Source organism: Myotis brandtii, unplaced genomic scaffold (genome assembly GCF_000412655.1).
Source record: "Myotis brandtii unplaced genomic scaffold, ASM41265v1 scaffold244, whole genome shotgun sequence".
Lineage (NCBI taxonomy): Eukaryota > Metazoa > Chordata > Mammalia > Chiroptera > Vespertilionidae > Myotis > Myotis brandtii.
The window spans coordinates 4,811,530-4,834,199 of record NW_005359225.1 but is presented as its reverse complement, the minus strand read 5'-3'; the positions used below and the strand labels follow the sequence as shown (position 1 = coordinate 4,834,199).

At 40.1% G+C, this 22,670-nt stretch overlaps 1 protein-coding gene across 1 annotated transcript in view; it reads right to left on the bottom strand.

The window, feature by feature from the left end:
- NUMA1 (nuclear mitotic apparatus protein 1) overlaps nt 1-22,670 on the bottom strand; it is an 83,840-nt gene extending 61,170 nt beyond the window's left edge. The window contains exon 1 of the mRNA XM_014540448.1: nt 22,613-22,670. The gene's annotated coding sequence lies outside the window, so the exon portion shown is untranslated. The remainder of the gene's footprint in view (nt 1-22,612) is intronic.

The window sequence follows — 22,670 nt, the reverse complement described above, 5'->3', positions numbered from 1 at the left end:
ACTTCTCTCTGCTTCAGTTTTTCCACCCATAAGATGGGTAAAATGGTACTATAACCTCAGAAGGATCATGTTATGTACTACTTTTTATAATCAGGGCAAAAAAATGTAGCTGCCCATACAACAGCAAGATGCCTTTCACCTGTATGAAAAGTAGGGTCACTGGTGCATGCAATGTCCCTGATTGTGAGAGAGATGTCCGACTGACAGTTTAGGCCCAACATCCCCCGAGGGGTCCCAGATTGCGAGAGGATGCAGGCCGGGCTGAGGGACATCCCCCCCCCCCACCCCCCGCCCGTGCACGTGTTTCGTGCACCAGGCCTCTAGTAAAAACATATTTTTTTAAAAATGTTGTTTGGTTTCCACTGTATATTCAGAAGCCACCCCTGTGATGAATTTTATCCTCAAAGGATTCACAGTAGCAAGCAACCCACTAGAAAGAAGTCTGTATGTATTGTATATGCTTAAGAAAACCTTCATCTTTGGGGGATGGGGAAACTTAGTTTAAAGGGACACTTTTGTAGTTGCTCTAGTAAATGTAACTAAGGAATCAAGTGCTCAAACATGAGATGCTTAACAAAACTTATACTCTAAGAACCAGGACCACCACCTTCTCCACCTTGAAATCTAAGACCTTATACTTAAAACAGACCAAGACCTAAGTAACATGGATTGGGTCATGTTATTCTTTACATCAAAAACATTCAACAGCTAACTCAATGCAGAATAAATCCAAATCCCTTGGCATGACACTTAAGGTACCTTTTTTTTCCAGTGTCCAAAAATAAAGTTTCATTGGAACACCACTCCACTCATTCAAATGTATTGTCTACAGCAGTTTTTGCACTACAGCAGCAGAGTAGAGTTGTTAAGACAGATCATATGGCCTGCAAAGCTTACTACCTGGCTTTTTATAGGAAAAGTTTGCAGATCCCTAAGGCAGCTCATTCAGCTAAGAGACATGTTCCTGTACACCAGTCCCCTGCTTACCAGTCCAACAGTACTCAATCCAAGCACATGTATAGCTTACCTCAAATTTCGTGTTCCAGACATTTAGAGTTACTCATAAATAGTTGAAAGAAAAAGTTTAATCTGTAAATGCTAAGGTAAACTTGCTTTATCAATAAAATGGTACATTACATAAAATGATTTTTGAAGCGGTAAAGTGAATGCTTAAAATTTTCTATTTAGAAAGTGACAGAACTGATCTAGAAGATATTAAATGTTAAGAGATATAAAATCTTTTTTAAAAATCTTTATTGTTGAGAGTATTACAGATGTCCCTCTTTCCCCCACCCCCTCAACCCAGTTCCTGCCCAGCCCCAGGCCTTTATCAGCCTACTGTCTGTGTCCATAGGTAATGCATATAAGATCTTTGGTTAATCTCTTCCTGTTCCCCCAACCCCCTTCCCTCTGAGATTTGTCTGTCTGTTCCATGTTTCCATGCCTCTAATTCTATTTTATTCATTAAATTTCTTGTTCAGTTTGTTCATTAGATTTCTTGTTCGTTTATTTTTATTTTAAGGTTCAATTGTTGATAGATATGTATTTGTTGCCATTTTATTGTTCATATTTTTATCTCTTCCCCTTCTTCTCCTCCATCCTCTTCTTAAAGAATACCCTTCAGCATTTCATGTAGTACTGGTTTGGTGGTGGTGAACGCCTTTAGCTTTTTCTTGTCTGTGAAGCTCTTTATCTGACCCTCAATTCTAAATGAGAGCTTTGCTGGGTAGAGTAATCTTGGCTATAGGGACTTGCTATTCATCACTTTGAATATTTCTTGCCATTCCCTTCTGGCCTGCAGTTTCAGTTGAGAAATCAGCTGACAGTTATATGGGTGCTCTGTTGTAGATAATTAACTGCTTTTCTCTTGCTGCTTTTAAGATTCTCTTTGTCTTTAACCCTTGGCATTTTAATTATGATGTGGGCCTCTTTGGGTTCCTCTTGTGTGAGACTCTGCGCTTCCTGGACTTGTAAGTCTATTTCTTTCATCAGGCAGGGGAAGTTTTCTGTCATTATTTCTTCAAGTAGGTTTTCAATATCTTGCTCTCTCTCTCTCTCTCCTCCTTCTGGCACCCCCATAATGCGAATGTTGGTATGCTTGAAGTTGTCCCATAGGCTCCTTACACTATCTTCATATTTTATAATTCTTTTTTCTTTTTGCTCTTCTGATTGGATGTTTTTTGCTTCCTCATATTCCAATAGTTGATTTGATTCTCAGAATCCTCTACTCTACTGTTGAATCCCTGTAAATTATTCTTTATTTCAGTTAGTGTATGCTTAATTTCTGACTGGTGTTTTTTTGTTTTGTTTTGTTTTGTTTTGGGTTTTGTGTGTGTGTGTGATTTATGTCTTTGACATTCTCACTAAGATCCTTGAAAGTCTCACTAAGTTCCTTAGAGGTCTCAAGAAGATCCTTGAGTAACCTTATAACCATTGTTTTGAACTCTGGTATCCAGTAGCTTGCTTGCTTCCATTTCTTTCATTTGTGACATGTTTTTTTGTCTCTGTTTTTTGGCTGCTTCCCTGTGTTTGTTTCCATGTATTAGGTAGAGCTGTTATGTCTACTGTAATTGGTAAAGTGGCTTTGTGTAATAGGTGTCCTGTAGGGCCCAGTGGCTCAGCCTCCCCAATCACCTGAGTTGGGCACTCTCGGTAAGCCCTGGTGTGAACTGTGTGCACAGTCTTGTTGTAGTTGAGCCTTGACTGGCATCACTGGGAGGAATTGGCCTCCAGGCCAATTGGCTGTGAGGACCAGATGCATCTACAATAGAAGATCTGCTATGCAGGAGACACCCTATGGAGCAGGAATTGCTTCAGTGGGGCTTTGGTGCTGAGTCTTTCCCTTGTGGATGTGTAGAGTTGTAATCTGGTATGGTCTGAAGCTGTCCACTGTGTCACTGTTCTGGGGCCTCCCAGGATGTACAAAGTCAGTCACTGCCTAGGGCCACCCAGCAGGAACTACAGAGAGATCTGCAGATGGCTGCTACTTGTATTGGGCTAGGAAGTGCTCAAATGAGGCCTAGCTGTGAAGCAAGGCAGGGTGGTAATAATGCTGGGTCTTGAGCCTTTTATTTTTTTATTTTTATTAATAATTTTTATTTCCTCAAGTATTACAAAGAGTATTACATATGTCTCCTTTTTTCCCCCCCTTAACTTTCACCCGACCTCCCCTGCCCCCCAGTGTTTTGTGTCCATTGGTTATTCTTATATGCATGCATATAAGTCCTTCGGTTGATCTCTTAACCCGCCCCCCAAACCCTCCCCAAGCTTCCCACTGTAGTTTGACAGTCTGTTCAATGCTGCTCTGCCTCTGCATCTATTTTTGTTCATCAGTTTATATTGGTCTTTATTATCCGTTTCAACCTCACCGGGCCCGTCCCCACTTCACCGGGGCCATCCCAACCTCACCGGGGCCGTCCCGACTTCACCGGGGCCGTCCTGTCCTCACCGGGGCCATCCTTGAGCCTTTTATTGATAGGTGTGGGGCATGCTAACTCTAGTTGCTCTTTGTTTAAGAGATTTTGGCAAAGTCTGAAGCCTGAGCCAGGACAGGTCATTCATATGGAAAAGCAACTATAAACAGCTTGGGTGGCGCTGCAAATTAGATGGGGCAGGGTCTCAGAATCACCAGGACTGAGTGAACAGTGTGGGCCACACTGATGGAAACTCAGATGTGGCTGCCCACCAGCTCAGCACAGGAACACTGACCCCTGCAAGTACCTCTGTCTGGGAGAAAGCCATCCCCGAGTTCCTGCCCCAAAGTCAGACAGTCCAGTTCCTCCCCATATCCCTGTATGTCCCTGGATTCCCCCAAAGCCGCCGCCTAGCACTAGAGCTCAGAGGAATCGGGAAGTGTAAGCTCGTGTGTGGGCCCTTTAAGAGGAACACCTGGGACACCAGCAGCCTCGGTGAGACTCAGCCACAGTCCCCACTGGTTTTTACAGCCTGAAGTTATGGGGACTTCTCTTCCCAGCTCTGGAACCCTGCGCTGGGGGTCTGGTGTGGGGCTGGGACCCCTGCTTCTCATGGGAGGCCTTGGAGAGATCCCTCCCAATTAAAGAAACACCACACATGGGTGTCAGACCAGCCTGTTCCACGCCTCCGCCCCTCAGTCTCAGTGTGCCTTCTTCTTACTAATCTAGTTGTAGGACTTCAGGTGGTTCTGAATGACAGTTGTTCTGTATTTTAGTTGTAATTTTGATGTGGTTGTAGAAGGTGGCAAGTACCAGCATTTACCTACACCACCATATTCAAGGATCTTCTTTAAGACTTCTTTTCCAGCTTCATCTCCTGCTCATTACTCTAAAATGTCTTCTATCTCAGGAATACTTTTTCCAAACATGCCAGGTATTTTTCAGGCTCTGTGCCTTTACCCATGCTGGGACCTCTTCCAAATGCCCTTTCTTCTAAACCTACTGAACTTATTCACCTTTAGAATCTGACTCAAAAAAACAAGAAAAAAAAATAGAATCTGACTCAAATGCATTCTCCCTTCAGAAGCATTCCTTATTCCCCCAAATTCAGAACAGTTGTTTTTCCTCTGTACGCTCCCATATTACTTGTTCCTCTACACACTCTATTTCATTCCTCTGTGGGTCGATGCTAGCTGTATACATGTTTCACTTGACTAAGCTCCTGGAGAGAAGAAACCATCTTATTCATCTATCAGCTCCATTCCAGCACACTGCTTATACAGAGTAGGCACTAAATAATCCTGCCTGACTGAATGAGAGCTTCCATTCTCAACCTAATCTAGTGAATTCTTTCAGTGAGACAGCCAGTAAAGCCAAATTGTCAAACAGAACAATCCCTCTAATTTAAAGTCACATACCTAAAATGAGTCACCAGCAGAAAATGTCATGGACCTGCCACTTTAAGGGGACTGGCAAGATGACTGTGTTAACACAACCCTAATTAAGACTAAAGGGCACTAAGGCAGAGAAGAGAAATAGGGAGATTAAGAAGTGTGGATTCTACAGGTCACCAAATCTTCCAGCCTAGCTAGCTGTACAGGCAGCATATTCTCTCTTTGGGGTCACTGTAGGATCTAAGGATTGTAGAGCAACTAATTAGGCCATTTTGTCTATCCAGCAACTGGCTCTGCTCTAGGGTATTTAACTTCTAATTGTGGTTACATCGTTTTTTATTTTCTCTAAATGAATCCACTACATCAATCATTAAGAGAACCCCTTTAAAGAAAGGTTTAAAATTAACAACAGCAGGAAACAAATTCTCTAAATCTTCTAAATTACAATATCCACAGTCCATTTTGATGAAATTCAGCCCCACTTCTTTCAAACAATAGGTCCCATCAGAGAATAACCTCTCAGGACAAGCATGCCCTGTGACTGTGTTTCAGGAGAAAGCTTCTAGTGCCTACTTCTCATTAAATAGCTAGTTCATGTTTGTTCACTCAGCTATGACTACAAGTACACAGTAGTCACTATAATTTAGGTGCTAAAAAGGATTTCCACTCCTGCCCTAGTTTTTTTTTGTTTTTTTTTGTTTTTTTTTTACTGATTTTTAGAGAGGGGAAAGGGAGGAGGAGGAGAGGAAGAGAGATCGATATATGAGAGAAACATCAGTGGGTTACTTCTCGTACACACTCCCCTCCTCCTGTATGCGCCACCACTGGGGAACAAACCTGCAACCTGGGCATGTGCCCTGACTGGGAATCGAACTGGCAACCTTTCAGTGCACAGGATGACACTCCAACCAACTGACCCACACCAACCAGGACTGCCCCTAGTTTAATAGACAAGCAGCATAGAACAATAGATACTTCCCCATCAAATCTCATTAGGCCTACCTGTTCCAAACCTTGAACTCTTAGTATCTAACTTTTCAGTATAAAAACAAGGAAAACAAGCCCTTAGAGCAGGTGTGGGGAACCTTTTTTCTGCCAAGGGCCACTTGGATATTTATTAACATCATTCTCAGGCTATACAAAATTATCAACTTAAAAATTAGCCTGCTATATTTGGTCAAACATTTAATTTACTCACCCCTAATGCCTTGGCAGGGCCAGACCAAATGATTTCACGGGCCTTATACGGCCCTCAGGCCAGACATTCCCCACCCATGCTATAGATGGTGAAAACTCTGATCCTCTTCCAAAGTTATTCCTGCTTTGATAAAAACATGTGAACAGCCTGCTCTTGGATTTGCTTTGTCTTGATCCTGTATATGATGGGATTCAGCATAGGTGGAACCAGAATGTAGACATTAGCAAGCAAAATTCGGATATGAGGAGGAATGCAGCATCCAAACTGCTGAGTAAGAATAGTGAAGATGGCAAGCCCATAAAAGATGATGATGCAGACATGGAAACCACATGTTTTGAGAGCTTTCTGAGGAGCATCTTAGGAAGACATGTGGAAGACAGCATGGAGAATCAGCGCATGGAAAACAAAAATTAAAGGGCATCTAAAACCACTGTTGCTATTATTACAAAAAGTCCATAACTGCCTTAGAGTAAGGAAGAGAATTATAAGTGATCACAGTAACTTAGAAGAATCTGGGACCAGGCTGCCTAACACCTTATTTTACTTACTAGCTATCAACAAGACCACCATTTCCAGTAACAGATTCCAGGGTACTACAACCAGCCTAATTTAAATGCATCCGAGCCCTAGTTGGTTTGGCTCAATGAATAGAGCATCAGCCTGCGGACTGAAGAGTCCCAGATTTGATTCCGATCAGGAGCACATGCCAGAGTTGTGGACTTGGTCCCCAGTGGGGAGTGTGTGGGAGGCAACCAATCAATGATTCTCCCTCATCACTGATGTTTCTCTCTCTCTCTCCCTCTTCCTTCCTCTCTGAAATCAATAAAAATATATTTTTTAAAAATAATAAAATCAATGCATTCGAGGTGCTTAAAAATTTTCAAGGTTACTTCTGAACCATAAATACATAATGTTTAAAGTATATTTATAAAATAACTCATCTCTTGTACTTAGGAAACTACTTGTTGTGTGCAAATTATTGTTAATGTTAACTCAGTAGAATTAAGCCAAAAGGCATGATTAGTAGTGGTCACAATTTTTCAGTGTAATAAATAATACACACATTTTACTCCTTAAAATAAAATACATTCAATATAGCCCCTCTAGCCCTAGCCAGTTTTGCTCAGTGGAGAGAGCACTGGCCTGCGGACTGAAGGGTTCCAGTCAAGGGCATGTACCTCGGTTGTAGGCTCCTCCCTGGCCCAGGCCCTGATCAGGCATGTGCAGGAGGCAACCAATTGATGTGTTTTTCTCACATCAATATTTCTCTCTGTCTTTCCCTCTCTTTTCCACTCTCTCTAAAAATCAATGGGGAAAAAAATATCCTCAGATGAGGATTATAAAAAACAAACAAAGATAGCCCCTCTGCTTTGACAGTCCCTTCCCACCCCACCACACATCCCTACCCTTTCTCAAACCTAAACTACTAAATAAATAAATAAAATAAATGAAGACATGATATATCATTTCTCCTATAAAAAATTGGAGCTACCAAAACATCTGCTTCAGCCATGCCACCTGGAAGTAATCCTGATAGAATCTGGCATGCTGATGAGCAGTGGCTGCTGCAGCCTTAAGAACTTGTGGCTGTGAGTCTTCTGGAGATGGGACTTCAGAACAATGGCTCCACAACTACAATGTCCTACAGCAACACGTTCCAAACCTTTCTTGGTCCTCAACTCATCTGTGATTTGGGAGGACTATCATGATAAAGGCTAATTTTCTCTACTATTTAATTACCTTGACCTAGAAGCAAGCACATACACAGTGAGTATAACCGAAGTGACTTTTCAAAACAAACATTTCCAGTATTATTAAATCAAATGAAAACTGTAATCAAAATAGTCTCTTTAGGAAGCTATTTACTTATTTTAACATATTACCATTGCTAGAAATATTTACTAAAAAAATACACAAAAAACACCCTAACCAGTTTGGCTCAGTGGATAGAGCATCGGCCTGCGGACTGAAGGGTCCCAGGTTTGATTCCGGTCAAGGGCATGTTCCTTGGTTGTGGGCACACGCCCAGTAGGAAGTGTGCAGGAGGCAGCTGATCAGTTTCTCTCTCATCGATGTTTCTAACTCTCTATCCCTCTCCCTTCCTCTCTGTAAAAAAATCAATTAAAAATATATTTTAAAAATATTTATGAAACGCTCCTTGGGAACTGCCTTTAAAACCTACTCCATGTGAGACAGACACAAAAAGTGTCACACACCCCATTCACCAAAACCGGTATTGCCTTGTTTGAATCTCACAGTATCTTCTGGCTGTTTCTAAAAATTAAATCCACCAAGCAAGAGTAAAGATTTGTTACTTTTGAGGATATTCAAAAAAATGGCTTAGAAGCCAAAAGTGTTCTGAGCACTGACAGCATCACCAGAATAAACGTAAAAGTTGAGAACACAATTACTTTGAGGGGGCCACACTTAAAAATACTGTAACTGTTCCACAATTACAATGAAAGGGAAAAGATATGTGCAATATATCCCATGTGTTAAAAGTGAATTATTTTATTACTTTACAATCACACATTATATAATCATAAATTTTGGCTGGAAGAAATCTTCTAGATCATATCATCCAAACTGTTCATTTTTACATATGAGAAAACTCTAGTTTTCAACCGAGGTTAGGCAATTTTTCTCTGGTCACACAGCTGATTAGTAACAGTCAGAACTAGAAATCCAGTCACCCTGACTCTCACCATAACCTACACATCCCAATCCATACACCTCTCCCCTTCCCTGTTCCTCACTGTTTTCTTTCAAAGGGAAAGGAGATCCCTGGGGGCACTAAAACACACCAAGAATGGTTCTGAAACCCAGCAGCTGAGAAACAATGGTTTATGACCAGGACCTCTGTGCAGTTGCCTTAGGGGTATGAGCCACTGTTTAGTTCACAGGAGTTCTGGGTACTCTATCTCAGACTAGGGATCTGTGAAACCTTTGGACACTCCCCCCACAGATAGGAGAATATGTTTATTAAACCTCTTGCCTACCTCTCTGCAGTAACCCATTTGCCTCAAGTAACTGAAAGAAGGTTACTATGAAGAATCCAGAACAGAGCAGGGGGAGTATGTAGTAGAGTTCCTGTTCAAGAAAAAGCTGACCTATGAAAAAGCAGAGGGCAGGAACCATCTTGACTTACCTCCTAGTGGAGCTTCCGCACGCTCGCAAGAAAGTGATCCCTGGCAGTCTGGCTTAGAATTAGCCTTTACCCAGAGAAGGGGCAGAGGGACAGGAAGGCTTGTTCATTCCCCCATTCCACCCAGTGTTGGTCAGCTCAGTCTCACATCATCCCAGGCAGCCCCAGCGTTCTGCAGCTCAGACAGCAACCGGAAGGGAAGCCACACAGCCCAGGTCAATGGGGTGAGTCAGTGGCAAAGCAGGAAGAGTCACTGGGGCAGAAATTCTGGCCTCCTCTGGCAAGATTGACAAACCACACCCACCCCTGGTCAACACTTGGGAGGCCCTGCCCTATTAGAATTCTGGTCTATGAAGCAGGAAAGGTCCCTGTTCAGGAGACTCCATACCATCCTCATTTCTAGGGTGTTTCTCCTAACAAAAACTTGCCATGGTTTTCTTCTGCCTAAAGCATCACATCTAAATTCTTTGGCTTAATTTTCCAAGTCCTCCATTACATGGCCTCAAGTCATTTATTCAACCTTATTTCCCACTATTCCAGTGTACACTCTGAACTAATTAAGCCAGTCTTCCCACTTCTCTTGGCATGAGCCAAGCCCTTTCTCATTTCCATGCCTTCTGTTATCCAGCAGTGTTAAATTCAAACACCTTCAGGACTTAGGCAGGTAACAGAAATAAATGCTTCAATGAAGCATATGGCAGAACAACACAGTGCTGCCCCCACCTAAAGGAAATTAAATATTTTAATTCAAATACTTATGTAATATTTCACTGTGAGCATTGCAATCACATTTTAAGTAGTTATCAATACTCTTTCTAGCTTTCAAGTGAGGAAACTTCCCCCACGTTAGACAGCTGGCAAAATGCTGGGAATTCTCTAGGCCTGTCTGAAGCAAGAGCTCTAAACTATTAGGCTTCCAAATAGTACAAACACTATGGCAAATACACAGCTTTAAACTCTGAAGAAGAAATTCCGTTTTCATGATATATGACCTTAAAAGTGGGTTGGGAAGCCCAAAGAGTGGCTTATCTAACCATATTGCAACTACCTCAAATTCTGTCCACCTGCCTGCCAAAGTCATCCCTAGTTACTCCAGGTCCTACTGAGTTCCCTCTTAATTCCCATACGGCTTACAGATTAGACAACACAATCGAATACTAAATTATACACTGTCATGCAAAACTGAATACTGATTCCATGTGTTTCTTAGCTTCACTAATCAAACTACTGTATTAATCTAATTAGCTCTACCAAAAAGGTTTAGCCTGAATCTAATCAAGAGGAAACAATCATACAAACCCAAATTAAGAGACATTCTGCAAAAAACTAACTTGAAGTCTTCAAAAATGTCAATGCTATGATAAACAAAAAGGTATTTAAGAGTAAGAGATTAAACTGTTCAAGGTTAAAGGAGAGTAGAGGCATGACAAAAATCTTTTTTTTTAAATATATTTTATTGATTTTTTACAGAGAGGAAGAGAGAGGGATAGAGTCAGAAACATAGATGAGAGAGAAACATCGATCAGCTGCCTCCTGCACGCCCACTGGGGATGAAATCTTTTTTTTTAAATATATTTTATTGATTTTTTACAGAGAGGAAGAGAGAGGGATAGAGTCAGAAACATAGATGAGAGAGAAACATCGATCAGCTGCCTCCTGCACGCCCCCTACTGGGGATGTGCCGGCAACCAAGGTACATGCCCTTGACTGGAATCGAACCTAGAACCCTTCAGTCCGCAGGCCAACGCTCTATCCACTGAGCCAAACCGGTCCACTGAGCCAAACCGGTCAGGGCGGCATGACAAAATCTTGACAACTGATCCTTCAATCAAAGCTGAATTGGAAAAAAAATCTATGAAAGACATCATTAGGAAAACTTGAGAAATCTAAACAATTACTATATATTGGATATATTGACTCAGTATTAAATTTCCTTGGGTGCTAATTGTATTGTGGTTATATAGAAGATATTTTGGTTTTTAGGAAATAGTTACTGAAATGCTTAGGACGAAGTAACATGATATTCATATCTAACAGTCAAAAGGTTCATAAAATGAAGGATAGAGAGCAAATTTGGCAAAATGTTAACAATTGGTGAATCTAGGTGAAGAGTATGTATGTTACATTATTTTTGTAAATTATCAGTATGTTTAAACACACATGAGTATATAAATATTTGTATGTTATTCCTATAAAGTCTCTGTAGTTTTGAACAGCTGTTGAGGAGGGAAATCCTGTACTATATAACTCTCTACATAGTCATCTCTGTGAGAGATATAATAGACACTCATTACATTACATAGTTGCTCACTGTCTAAGGAAACTGGGCTTTGGAAGTCAGCAACTGGACAAAGTCCACTTTGCAACAGTTGATCAGGGGTGCAGTGGCACACTCTTAGGGAACAAGAGGTTCCCCCAAACTTACATCGTCACACCACGGGAAAGAGAGAAAAGAAGGCAATCAAAACTATTATTACCTCACCTCATCACTGAGGTCACTTGACAAATGACCACTTACAGGGCAGAAAGCAATTGCTACCCACACACAGGACCAAGAGCTGGGATCACAAACACCTGACAGCCTGTAAAACAAGTGTCTCTGGCCAGTCACAGGAAAGTACCCAAGTGGTCAAATATGCCTGAAACATATGCAGTCTTTACTCCTCACCACATAAACCAGTCCTCAGCTACAATAGGCAGAAGAAATCTACAAGGCTAAATCAATGGCATTTCCTGCACTGGCTTCAAAGACATTGACCCTGAAATAGGACAGAAAGGGCAGCTGCCACAGCTACCAACAGAGGTCTCAACCCAGGAGCATGCCGTGCAATATGCCCTCTCTCCCTTCTACAACTAGATCATTTTACTTCAACCAAGTGGTCCCTTATTAGGATGAATGACTACCCAATGGCTAACCCTTAACCTTGACTCTCTCCTTCCCTCACTGACAGCCTAGATCAGTGATGGCGAACCTTTTGAGCTCAGCATGTCAGCATTTTGAAAAACCCTAACTTAACTCTGGTGCCGTGTCACATATAGAAATTTTTTGATATTTGCAACCATAGTAAAACAAAGACTTATATTTTTGATATTTATTTTATATATTTAAATGCCATTTAACAAAGAAAAATCAACCAAAAAAATGAGTTCGCGTGTCACCTCTGACACGCGTATCATAGGTTCACCATCACTGGCCTAGATACTGCCCTTGCCAGGTAAGTCCTCCCTTAATTTAGCAGAAAGAATGGTCAAAACTATTTCCCCCAAACCTTCATTAACTGGACTAAGAGCTATAGTGGGATAACATCGAGCTTGCTTCTAAAACCTACCATGTTCAGCATTTTTTTACCAAAGACAGAATGAAAACATATAAGGCCTGATTGCTGAGCTTTGGAATTCTAAACTGTGAAGGACAAGAAATAAAATGTTTTTAGATTTGATCTGGCCAAAAGATCTTAACAGGTTTGGTAGTATCAAAATAACAAGATACAAGTTAACAGGACTAAATATAAATCCCTACATTTCAAATAAAAGAAATCAACCAAACTAACACAGGATAGTGGATACCTGGTATAGCAGGTCATATTAAACCAAAAGGTTGCCTTAGGGGGAAAAAAGGCTGCCTATAATGGGAGGTAGAGGAGAGGCTGTTACTATATATGTATACTCTCAATGAACCATGAATCTGACAGAGCTCCCCAAGACATCAATGCTTGTTTTGCTACTCAGGCTCAGATGGAGTGAGCAACCGTGTGTGACCACCTTTGAAAGGCAAAGTCAGAGTACATGCAGAGAAGAATGACAATTTTAGTGAAGAATCTGAAAGTCATACTGTGGCAAATGTGAGGGAAGAACTACATATGTCACACCGGGGAGAACATGAAAATCTTTTTTCAAATACAGGCATTTTTATCACACAAATGAAGAAAAAAACTTTGTGTCCTCCTCCAAGAAGGCAAAACTAGAACTAGTGAGTGGAAGCTATAGGAAGACAGATTTTGCTTTGACACAGGGAAGTACTTTCAGAATAATAAAGACCTTAAAAATGTGGATTCTGTAACAGAATTCTTGGACTAAAACACCAACTCCACCACTTTACAAACTGTATATGGCTTTGGGTAGATTACTCCATTTCCTTGCCCATTAAAGGGAATAGTAATAATAATACTTACCTCATAGAGCTTTGGGAAGCAGTTCATGTAAAATGCTTAGAACAGTGCCTGACTCACAATATATGATGGGGGAAAAAAAGTTAGCTACTGCTATTACTGACTGTAGTATAAGGAACCAGATAACCCAAAAATGTTCCTACTAAATATGGCTGCAAATACAATAATGCTTAGAAAATATAATAAACATCCTTTTAGACTGTGCCAGTAAGTTCTTCTCTCTCAGGTTGACACTTACCCTGTTATGCTCTGCTCTGTGATACTAGGGTTTGGACTCCACCAATTCCATTTCACCTTTGCCAGCTGGGGCTCCTGGTTAGGTTCTGTAAATAGGAGTACTAAAGGGAAAATGGAAGGCAGGAGGAAGCTACAGAGGACTTCCTCCTGTGGCTTGCTGTTTCTTGACAACAGCTGTTGGGTCTTCCTGGCTCTTTCTAAACTCCCAGAACCAGCTTCATTGTGCCCTTCAGAGGCATCAATACTAGTTGGACAGGGCTCAACCAAACCTGACTCCTCTGGGCCCCTCCTGTGAGCTCCCTGAGATACCAGCAGCACCAGGCAACCCCCTCTCCTCAGAGAATCAGGGCACAGTTAACACCAGATCCCTCCAGACTTCTAGGTTCTGATAACCTCAACTTTTTTCCTCCCTTTGTTTTTCAGTCCTAATAGGTAACTGCTTCGTGCAGTTATTATATCAAAAAGTTAGTTTAAGACTCCCTTTTGGCTTTTGCAACCTCCTACAAGAGTTTAAACTAATTCCCTTGACTGAGTTCATTCTATTAAAATAGCTACATGTGTGCCCTGCTGGTGTGGCACAGTGGGTGAGCGTCGACCCAGGAACCAAGAGATCACGGTTAGATTCCCAGTCAGAGCACATGCCCAGGTTGCAGGTTTGGACCCAGGTGGGGGGTGTGCAGGAAGCAGGCAATCGTGATGTTTCTCTCTCATCAATGTTTCTATCTCTCTATCCCTCTCCCTTCCTCTCTCTCTAAAAATCCTATATAATAAAAGGCTAATATGCAAATTGTCCCCTTGGGTGTTTGACCAACTGGGAGTTCAACCACTCGCTATGATGTGCGCTGACCACCAGGGGGTGGTGCAGAATGAAGGCAGTCGAGGGAAGGAAGGCCCCAATCGGCCCTGATTGCCAGCCAGGCCTAGGGACCCAACCCGTGCATGAATTTCATGCACCAGGCCTCTAGTCAATAATAATTTTTAAAATCTAATAAAATAGCTACATGTGATTTCTGTTTTCTTATTGGATCCTGATATATAAATTGAGTCACAAGAAAGTAAGGGAAATCCCAGGAACCAGAAATAAAGAAGCTGAAAACTGTATTAGTGAGCTGATGGCATAACTTTCATAGCAGTATAAGGTATTTATGAACTGTTCATAGTCCAGGAGACAGCTCTTGAGTCCTCAAAAAGCAACTGAGATCCCTGAATAAAGGCTGATACCTACAGTAAAAATAAAGACCAGGAAGTCCAGCCGGTGTGGCTCAGTGGTTGAGCATCCACCTATGAACCAGAAGGTCATGGTTTGATTCCTGGTCAAGGCACATGTCTGGGTTGCAGGCTCTATCCCAACTGGGGGCATGCAGAAAGCAGTCAATCAAAGATTCTCTCTCATCACTGATGTTTCTCTCTCTCTCCCTCTCCCTTCCTCTCTGAAATCAATTTAAAAACAAACAAACATATTTTTAAAAAGATAGATTAGGGAAAATATCTCTCCACAAGGAAATAAGGATTCTTGCCAAGGTTACCTAGCAAAGTGGGAGGGAAAAAATCTAGGAATTCAAAACCATAGGTGTGTACATGAGATGGATTTGAAGTTAAAATTTATACTAAGCTTGAGCCCTGGAAATTTACAGGTAAGAAAAAAATTACACACATTTTGGTCCCAGATTGCCAATAGCCTTGAGTGCCCAACAGAAGTACACACAAAGTTGCTCCAGAAGATATACAAATGGCCAATAATATAGGAAAGATGTTTAACATCATCAGTCATTAGGAAAATGCAGATTAGAACCACAATGAGAAACTACTACACCTCCATGAAAATGGCTCAAACTAAAAAGACTGACAATACCAAGTGTGTTGGTAAGAACATGAAGCAACTGGAACTCTCATACTGCTATGGGAACATAAAATGGTACAACCACTTTGGAAAACTGATAATTTCTTTAAAAAGTGGACATTCATCTGCAATATGACCCAGGCATTCAATATGAAAAGACAGGAAAATATAGTATATCTACTCAAAAATTTGTACACGGATACCCACAGCAACTTTATTCACAATAGCAAAAAGCGAAAAACAACCCAAAAGTTCATCAACAGTGAACAATAAACAATATTGTATGATATAGCCATACAACAGATTACTGCTTAGCAATAGAAGGTAAATTACTGTTATATGCAACTAAATAGATAAATCTCAAATGCATTATAGTACATAAAAGAAACCAGATTCAAGAGTACATACTGTATGAAAAGAAAAACAGATACAAAACTGTATGATTTGACTTATATAAAATTCTAGAACATGCAAATTAATCTACAGTGGTTTCTGGGGCGTAGGTGAAGAAAAGATGTACTGTAAAGAGGTATGAAGAAACTTTTGGGAGTGATGAAGATGCTCTATATCTTTTCTTTTAGTTTCAATTTTTTTATTGTGGTAAAACACACATAACAAATTTACCATATTAATATTTTTAATTGAGTTGGGGGAGGGAAAAGGGGAAGAGAAGGGATTTGATGTCCACTTATTTATGCATTCATTGATTGTCTCTTGTATGTGCCCTGACCATGAATGGAACCCTAAACCTTGGCATATCGGGATGACATTCTAACCAACTGAGCTACCTGGCCAGGTCTACCATATTAATATTTTTTAAGTGCACAGTTCAGTGGTATTAAATACCTTCATAATATTGTACAACCATCACCACCATCCATCTCTGTTAATCTTTTCATCTTGTAAAACTGAAATTGGATACCCACTAAATAATAATTCCTCATTCTCCACTCTCCCAGTCCCTGGAAAACACCATTCTATTTTCTATTTCTGTGATTTTTGACTACTCGAGGTAACTCTTATAAGTGGAATTATTCATTTGTACTTTTATGACTGACTTATTTCACTTAACGTAATGTCTTCAAGGTTCATCCATCTTACAGCATATGTCAGAATTTCTTTTCTTTTTTAAGGTTAAATAACATTTCACTGTACGTATACACCACATTTTGCTTATCTATTCATCAGCTGATGGGCACAAGTTGCTTCCATGTTTTAGTTACTGTAAGTAATGTTGCTATGAACATAGGTATACAAATATCTCTTTGAGACTCTGCTTTCAGCTTTGAGAAGGGTATACATCTAGAAGTGGAATTGTGGGATCACATAGTAGATCTAGTTTTAGATTTTGAGGAACCACCATACTGTTGTACACAGTGGCTATTCTATTTTACATTCCCACCAATAGTGCACAAAAGTTCCAATTTCTCTACATCCTAGTAACCATCATAATGGGTATGAGATAGATCTCACTGTAGTTTTGTTTATTTTGTTAATCCTCACCAGAGGATACTTTTCCGTTAATTTTTTAGAGAAAGTGGAAGGAAGGTGGGGAGAGAAAGAGAGAGAGAAACATCGATGTGAGAGAAACACATGGATTGGTTGCCTCCTGCACACGCCCTGACAGGAGCCAGGGGCCTGCAACCAAGGTACATATCCTTGACTGGAACTCGAACCCGCGACCCTTTGGTGCACAAGCTAACACTCTAACCAGTGAGCAACCGGCAAGGGCTCACTGTAGTTTTTAATTCGTAATTCTCTAATGATTAGTGATATTGAGAATTTTTCATATGCTTATTAGCCATCTATGTATCTTTCTTGGAGAAATGTCTATTAATGTCCTTTGCCATTTTTGAATTAGGTATACAAATATAATAGGCTAATTTTTAAGTTGATAATTTTGTTTGGTTTTTTATTGTTTAGTTTTAGAACTTCTCTATATATTCTGGATATTAATCCCTTATCAGATATATAATTTGCAAATATTACCTCCCATTCTATAGGTTGCCTTTTTATCATGTTGCGTGTCTTTTGATACACAATTTTTAAAATTTTTTCATAAAGTCCAGTGTGTCTGTTATTTCTTTTGTGGTTTCTGCCTTTGACGTTATATCCAAAATATCATTACCAAATCCAATGTTATGAAGCTTCTATCATATGTTTTAAGAGTTTTATAGTTTTAAGTCTTACAGTTAGGTCTTTGGTCCAATTTAGTTAACTTTTATTTTTTATATATATTTTTATTAATTTCAGGGAGGAAGGAAGAGGGAGAGAGAGATAGAAACATCAATGATGAGAGAAAATCATCAATTGGCTGCCTCCTGCATGCTCCCCACTGGGGATCGAGCCCACAACCTGGGCATCGAGCCCACAACCTGGGCATGTGCCCTTGACTAGAATCGAACCTGAGACCCTTGAGTCTATAGGTTGACACTTTATACACTGAGCCAAACCGGCTAGGGCTAGTTAACTTTTATATATGGTGTTAGGTGAGGGTCCAACTTTATTCTTTTCCATGTGAATATCCAGTTTTCCCAGCACTATTTGTTGAAAAAACTGTCCTTTCCCCACTGAAGGTCTTGAAACCCTTGTCAAAATATTTGACCATATTTTAGAGCAGGTGGGGAACATCCGGGTCATGGGCCACATAAGGCCCATGAAATCATTTGGTCTGGCCCTGCCAAGGCATTAAGGGTGAGTAAATTAAGTATTTGACCAAATATAGCAGGCTAATTTTTAAGTTGATAATTTTGTATGGCCCACAAATAATGTTACAAATATCTAAATAGCCCTTGGTAGAAAAAAAGATTTCCCCACCCCTGTTTTAGAGGGTTTATTTCTGGGTTCTCTATTTTCTTTCATTGTTCAATATGTCTGTTTTTATACTAGTACCACACAGCTTTAACTATTGCTACTTTATAGTAAGTTTTGAAATCAGGGATTGTGAGTCTTCCAGCTTTGTTCTTTTTCAATGTTTCGCTATTTGGGGTATATTGAGATTTCATATAAATTTTAGTATGGGTTTTCTACTTCTGCAAAAAAAAAAAACCCTGCTAGGATTTTGATAGGGATTGGTTTGATACCACCAGCATCAGGCAACACCCTCTCCTCAGAGAATCAGGACGCAGCTAACAAATAAGAGTGCTGTAGGTAGTATTGACATCTTAATAATATATATCTTTCAATTCATGAACATAAAATGTACTTCTATTTGTCGTCTTTAATTTCAGCAATGTTTTGGAGTTTTCACTATATAAATCTTTCACCTTTTTGGTTAATTTCTAGATATTTATTATTTTTTATGCTATTGGAAATGGAATTGTTCATGTAATTTCATTTTCAGATTGTTCATTGTTAGTGTACAGAAATGCAACTGATTTTTGTGTTTTGACACTGTATCCTGCTACTTTGCTGAATTTATTAGTTCTAGCAGTTTTTTTGTGGAATCTTCAAAGTTTTCTGTATATAAGATCATATAATATGTGAACAGAGATCATTTTACTTCTTCCTTTCCAATTTCGATGCCTTTTCTTTCTTTTTCGGGCCTAAATTGATATGGCTAGATTTTTCAGTACAATTAGTGATAGCTTTAAAGAATTTTTGCAACTTCATAAATTCCCCATTGCTTGTTGTAAGACTTACTAGTAACTTGGATTTTGTTTTTCAGTCTTTGCAGTTTATCAAGCAATCTTAACTATTGAAGGCAGTGCCTTCTTATAGGTGTACATCTTTGTCAAAACTCTTTTTCCTTTAAAGTTAATTTACATAAATTACACCTAAGCAAAGCTGATTTAAAAAAAAAAAAAAAAAAAAAACTACTCTTGGGCCCTGACCGGTTTGGCTCAGTGGATAGAGCGTCAGCCTGCGGACTGAAGGGTCCCGGGTTCGATTCCAGTCAAGGGCATGTACCTTGGTTGCGGGCACATCCCCAGTGGGAGGTGTGCAGGAGGCAGCTGGTCGATGTTTCTCTCTCTCATCGATGTTGCTAACTCTCTATCCCTCTCCCTTCCTCTCTGTAAAAAATCAATAATATATATATTTTTTTAAAAACTACTCTTGGGAGAACTGACCTCAACACACACTACATAAAATTATAGTAGATGCTGCACCTCTGAATACAAGCTTACCACAATTACAAAATACTTGAGGAAATAATTTATCATGAGCAAGCGTTGGTTACAACAAATGGCAGGATTATAACCCTAAAAAATTTAGATAATTGAACAATATGACAGAGACTATAATTTAAATTTATTTTAAATTATTATAACATGAAATGAATTAAAAACAAAGATACCATAAAAAACAGGTAGATTTGAAAATGAACCAAAGAATATGTCTAAAAATAAAAATAAGAACTCAAAAAACAAATTAAATCTAGCTGAAGAGTAAATCAGCATGCAAAGATAAAGGTTATAGAAATAAAGAGATGAAAATTATGAAAGAGTAAGAGATGTGGAGGACAGAATAAGGAGGTTTAATGTAAGTTAAATATGAGAGGCACTATTTAAAGAGATAATGATGGGGAATTTTTACAAAACTGATGAAAGATATGAAAACTCAGGTTGAAGAATCACTATAAACTTCCAATAGGATAAAATTAAATCCACACCCTGTATTGAAACTACAGAACACAAATGACAAAAAAAAAAAAAAAAAAATTTTTTAAATAATCAGAAAGAAAGGCAAGTTACCTACAATGAAGTAATAAATTGTCAGCATAGTTTTCAAGAGTAAAAGCCAGAATTTCAGTGGAATAACATTTTCAAAGTGCTCAGAGAAAATAATTGGAAACCTAATACCCAGCTAAATTATCAATCAAGACTGAAGAGGAAGTAAAGATATATTCCAACAATGAGTGCTTATCACCAACAGACCCTCATCAAAGAAAACACATGAAGGTCATATCTATCTGTCTGACACAAAAGAAATAAATAACTCGCAACAAAGAGTGGTGAAAAAAATAAAATAAATGTAGCCCTAGCCAGTGTGGCTCAGTTGGTTGAGCATCATCCCATGCACCAAAAGGTCACCGGTTTGATTCCCAGGAAGGGCACATGCCCTGGGTTGAAGACTCGATCTCCAGTAGGGGGTGTGCAGGAGGCAGCCAATTGATGTCTGTTTCATCAATGTTTCTCTCTCTCCCTCTCCCTTTTTCTCTAAAAAAAAAAAAAAAATCAATAAAAACATTTAAAAAATAAAACCAGAAAAGAAGAAAAAAAGAGTAAATATATACTGGTAAAATGAATCACTGACAGCACAAAACAATAATTATTACTAATTAGAATTGTTCAACATTGGTGTTGACTGCCTTTGGGAACACCTAGTTTCATTTATGGAAGTGCTTATTTTTTATATAGATAATACCTTTTAATATTTTTCATGTACAGCAGGCAAGAGGCTGAAATAAATGACCCCTAAGATACCTACTGACCATAGATAGGGTTTTATCAATTAGACACAAAACATTCCCTCAGCAGCTCTGTTTGGCCATCTGAGGCAGGGCTTTGTCCCTATCCTAACAGTTCTAGAACTCCAGTCTTACTTCTTAGGCATTCTTCCCACTCCCATATTCCATAAATAAATAAAAACAAAAGACATTCTAAATAGAAATGTTTCTTATGTGAGCTTTGGGACAATATCTTTTAGTTTGGGGGGAGTGGAGCTTTTGGCTTTAGATTAAGATTCATCATTTGCTTCCACTTGGGCCTCCTAAGTAACGTGCCTCTTCCTCTACAAGAGGAAATAAATACCACGCTGGAACAGAAAAAGAGGGAACGCACTCTCATCCCTGCTGACTGAAAGCTCCTTGATGTGACCTGAACATTCCCTCCAGATTCCCATCTATTCACCACAGTACAGATCTCCACAATTCCCTTACCATCGAAGGTTTCTGCCCACACACACAGTTACACATTTGACAACCCATAACTTTGGCAACACAAGACTAGGCAACAGACACCAGAGAGCAAAGCATGCATTAAAGCAGTTAAATATTAAAACATTGTCAGAAAGCAGTTCCATTCCAGGCAAGAGGAGAGCATAATACAGAGGTCCAAACGGCACTGAATGAAGATGGAAAGGCCAGGCTCCTATCCCCTTTCGGCCCCAAAAAGCTCATTCATTTCAAAGTAAGTAATGACCATGCCAACGTTTCGTATCGCATAGGCATGAGGATACCAGGATAGAAGACACTACCTTAGCTGGGTATTAGGTTTCCAATTATTTTCTCTGAGCACTTTGAAAATGTTATTCCACTGAAATTCTGGCTTTTACTCTTGAAAACTATGCTGACAATTTATTACTTCATTGTAGGTAACTTGCCTTTCTTTCTGATTATTTAAAAGATTTTTTTTTTGTCATTTGTGTTCTGTAGTTTCAATACAGGGTGTGGATTTAATTTTATCCTATTGGAAGTTTATAGTGATTCTTCAACCTGAGTTTTCATATCTTTCATCAGTTTTGTAAAAATTCCCCATCATTATCTCTTTAAATAGTGCCTGTCACTACATGTTGACAGAAGGACAACATGCAGACACTCTGAGGACGGGGATGAACACTGCTGCCCCGGGGTGAAGTGAGAGGCGCCCAGAGGGCTCCTTCCCACCCACAGCCTTCACGCGGCCACTTTGCAGTCACAAATCTGCACTCTCCAACACGCTTCCACCAAACACCGTACCTGCCTTGACCCTTAAAACCACCCCAGGAAGTAGGAAACGCAGGTAAATTCGCTGTTTACATACATGAGAAGCGAGGCTTAAAATAAAGTGGCTGGTCCAAGACAACCTGCACCCCCACACAAGCCTCTTTCCTCCCCTCGCGTCCTCATTGAGGCCCAGCCCCCCAAACCCCGGCACAGCCCACCACGCACTAGCTAGGTAACCCTGGCCGAGTTAAACCTCCGATTTCCCCATCTGTAATCAACTATAAGGTTGTTAGGAATATTTCTTAAATGACCCATCTAAAGGGTGTGGCGCAGTGTCTGGCACGTAGTTGCTCAGAAATGTTTATCCCTACTACGTATTACTAATAACAATAGGCAAAAACTTCCCATTACAAGACCCCCCTCGTCACAAGCACTTCAGAAACCTGCATTTCCCCCCGCCCCCCACCTTCACCCACAAGATCGCCCTCAGACGTCATTTTACAGACACGCCCCCAAACAGGCCGCCCGGCACCTCCCCCGCCGACAGACACCCCTCCTCACAAACCTTACTCCGGAGAGATTCTCCTCCACCAGACTCCGTTACGAAAGAGGCCTTCTGCTCGCACCC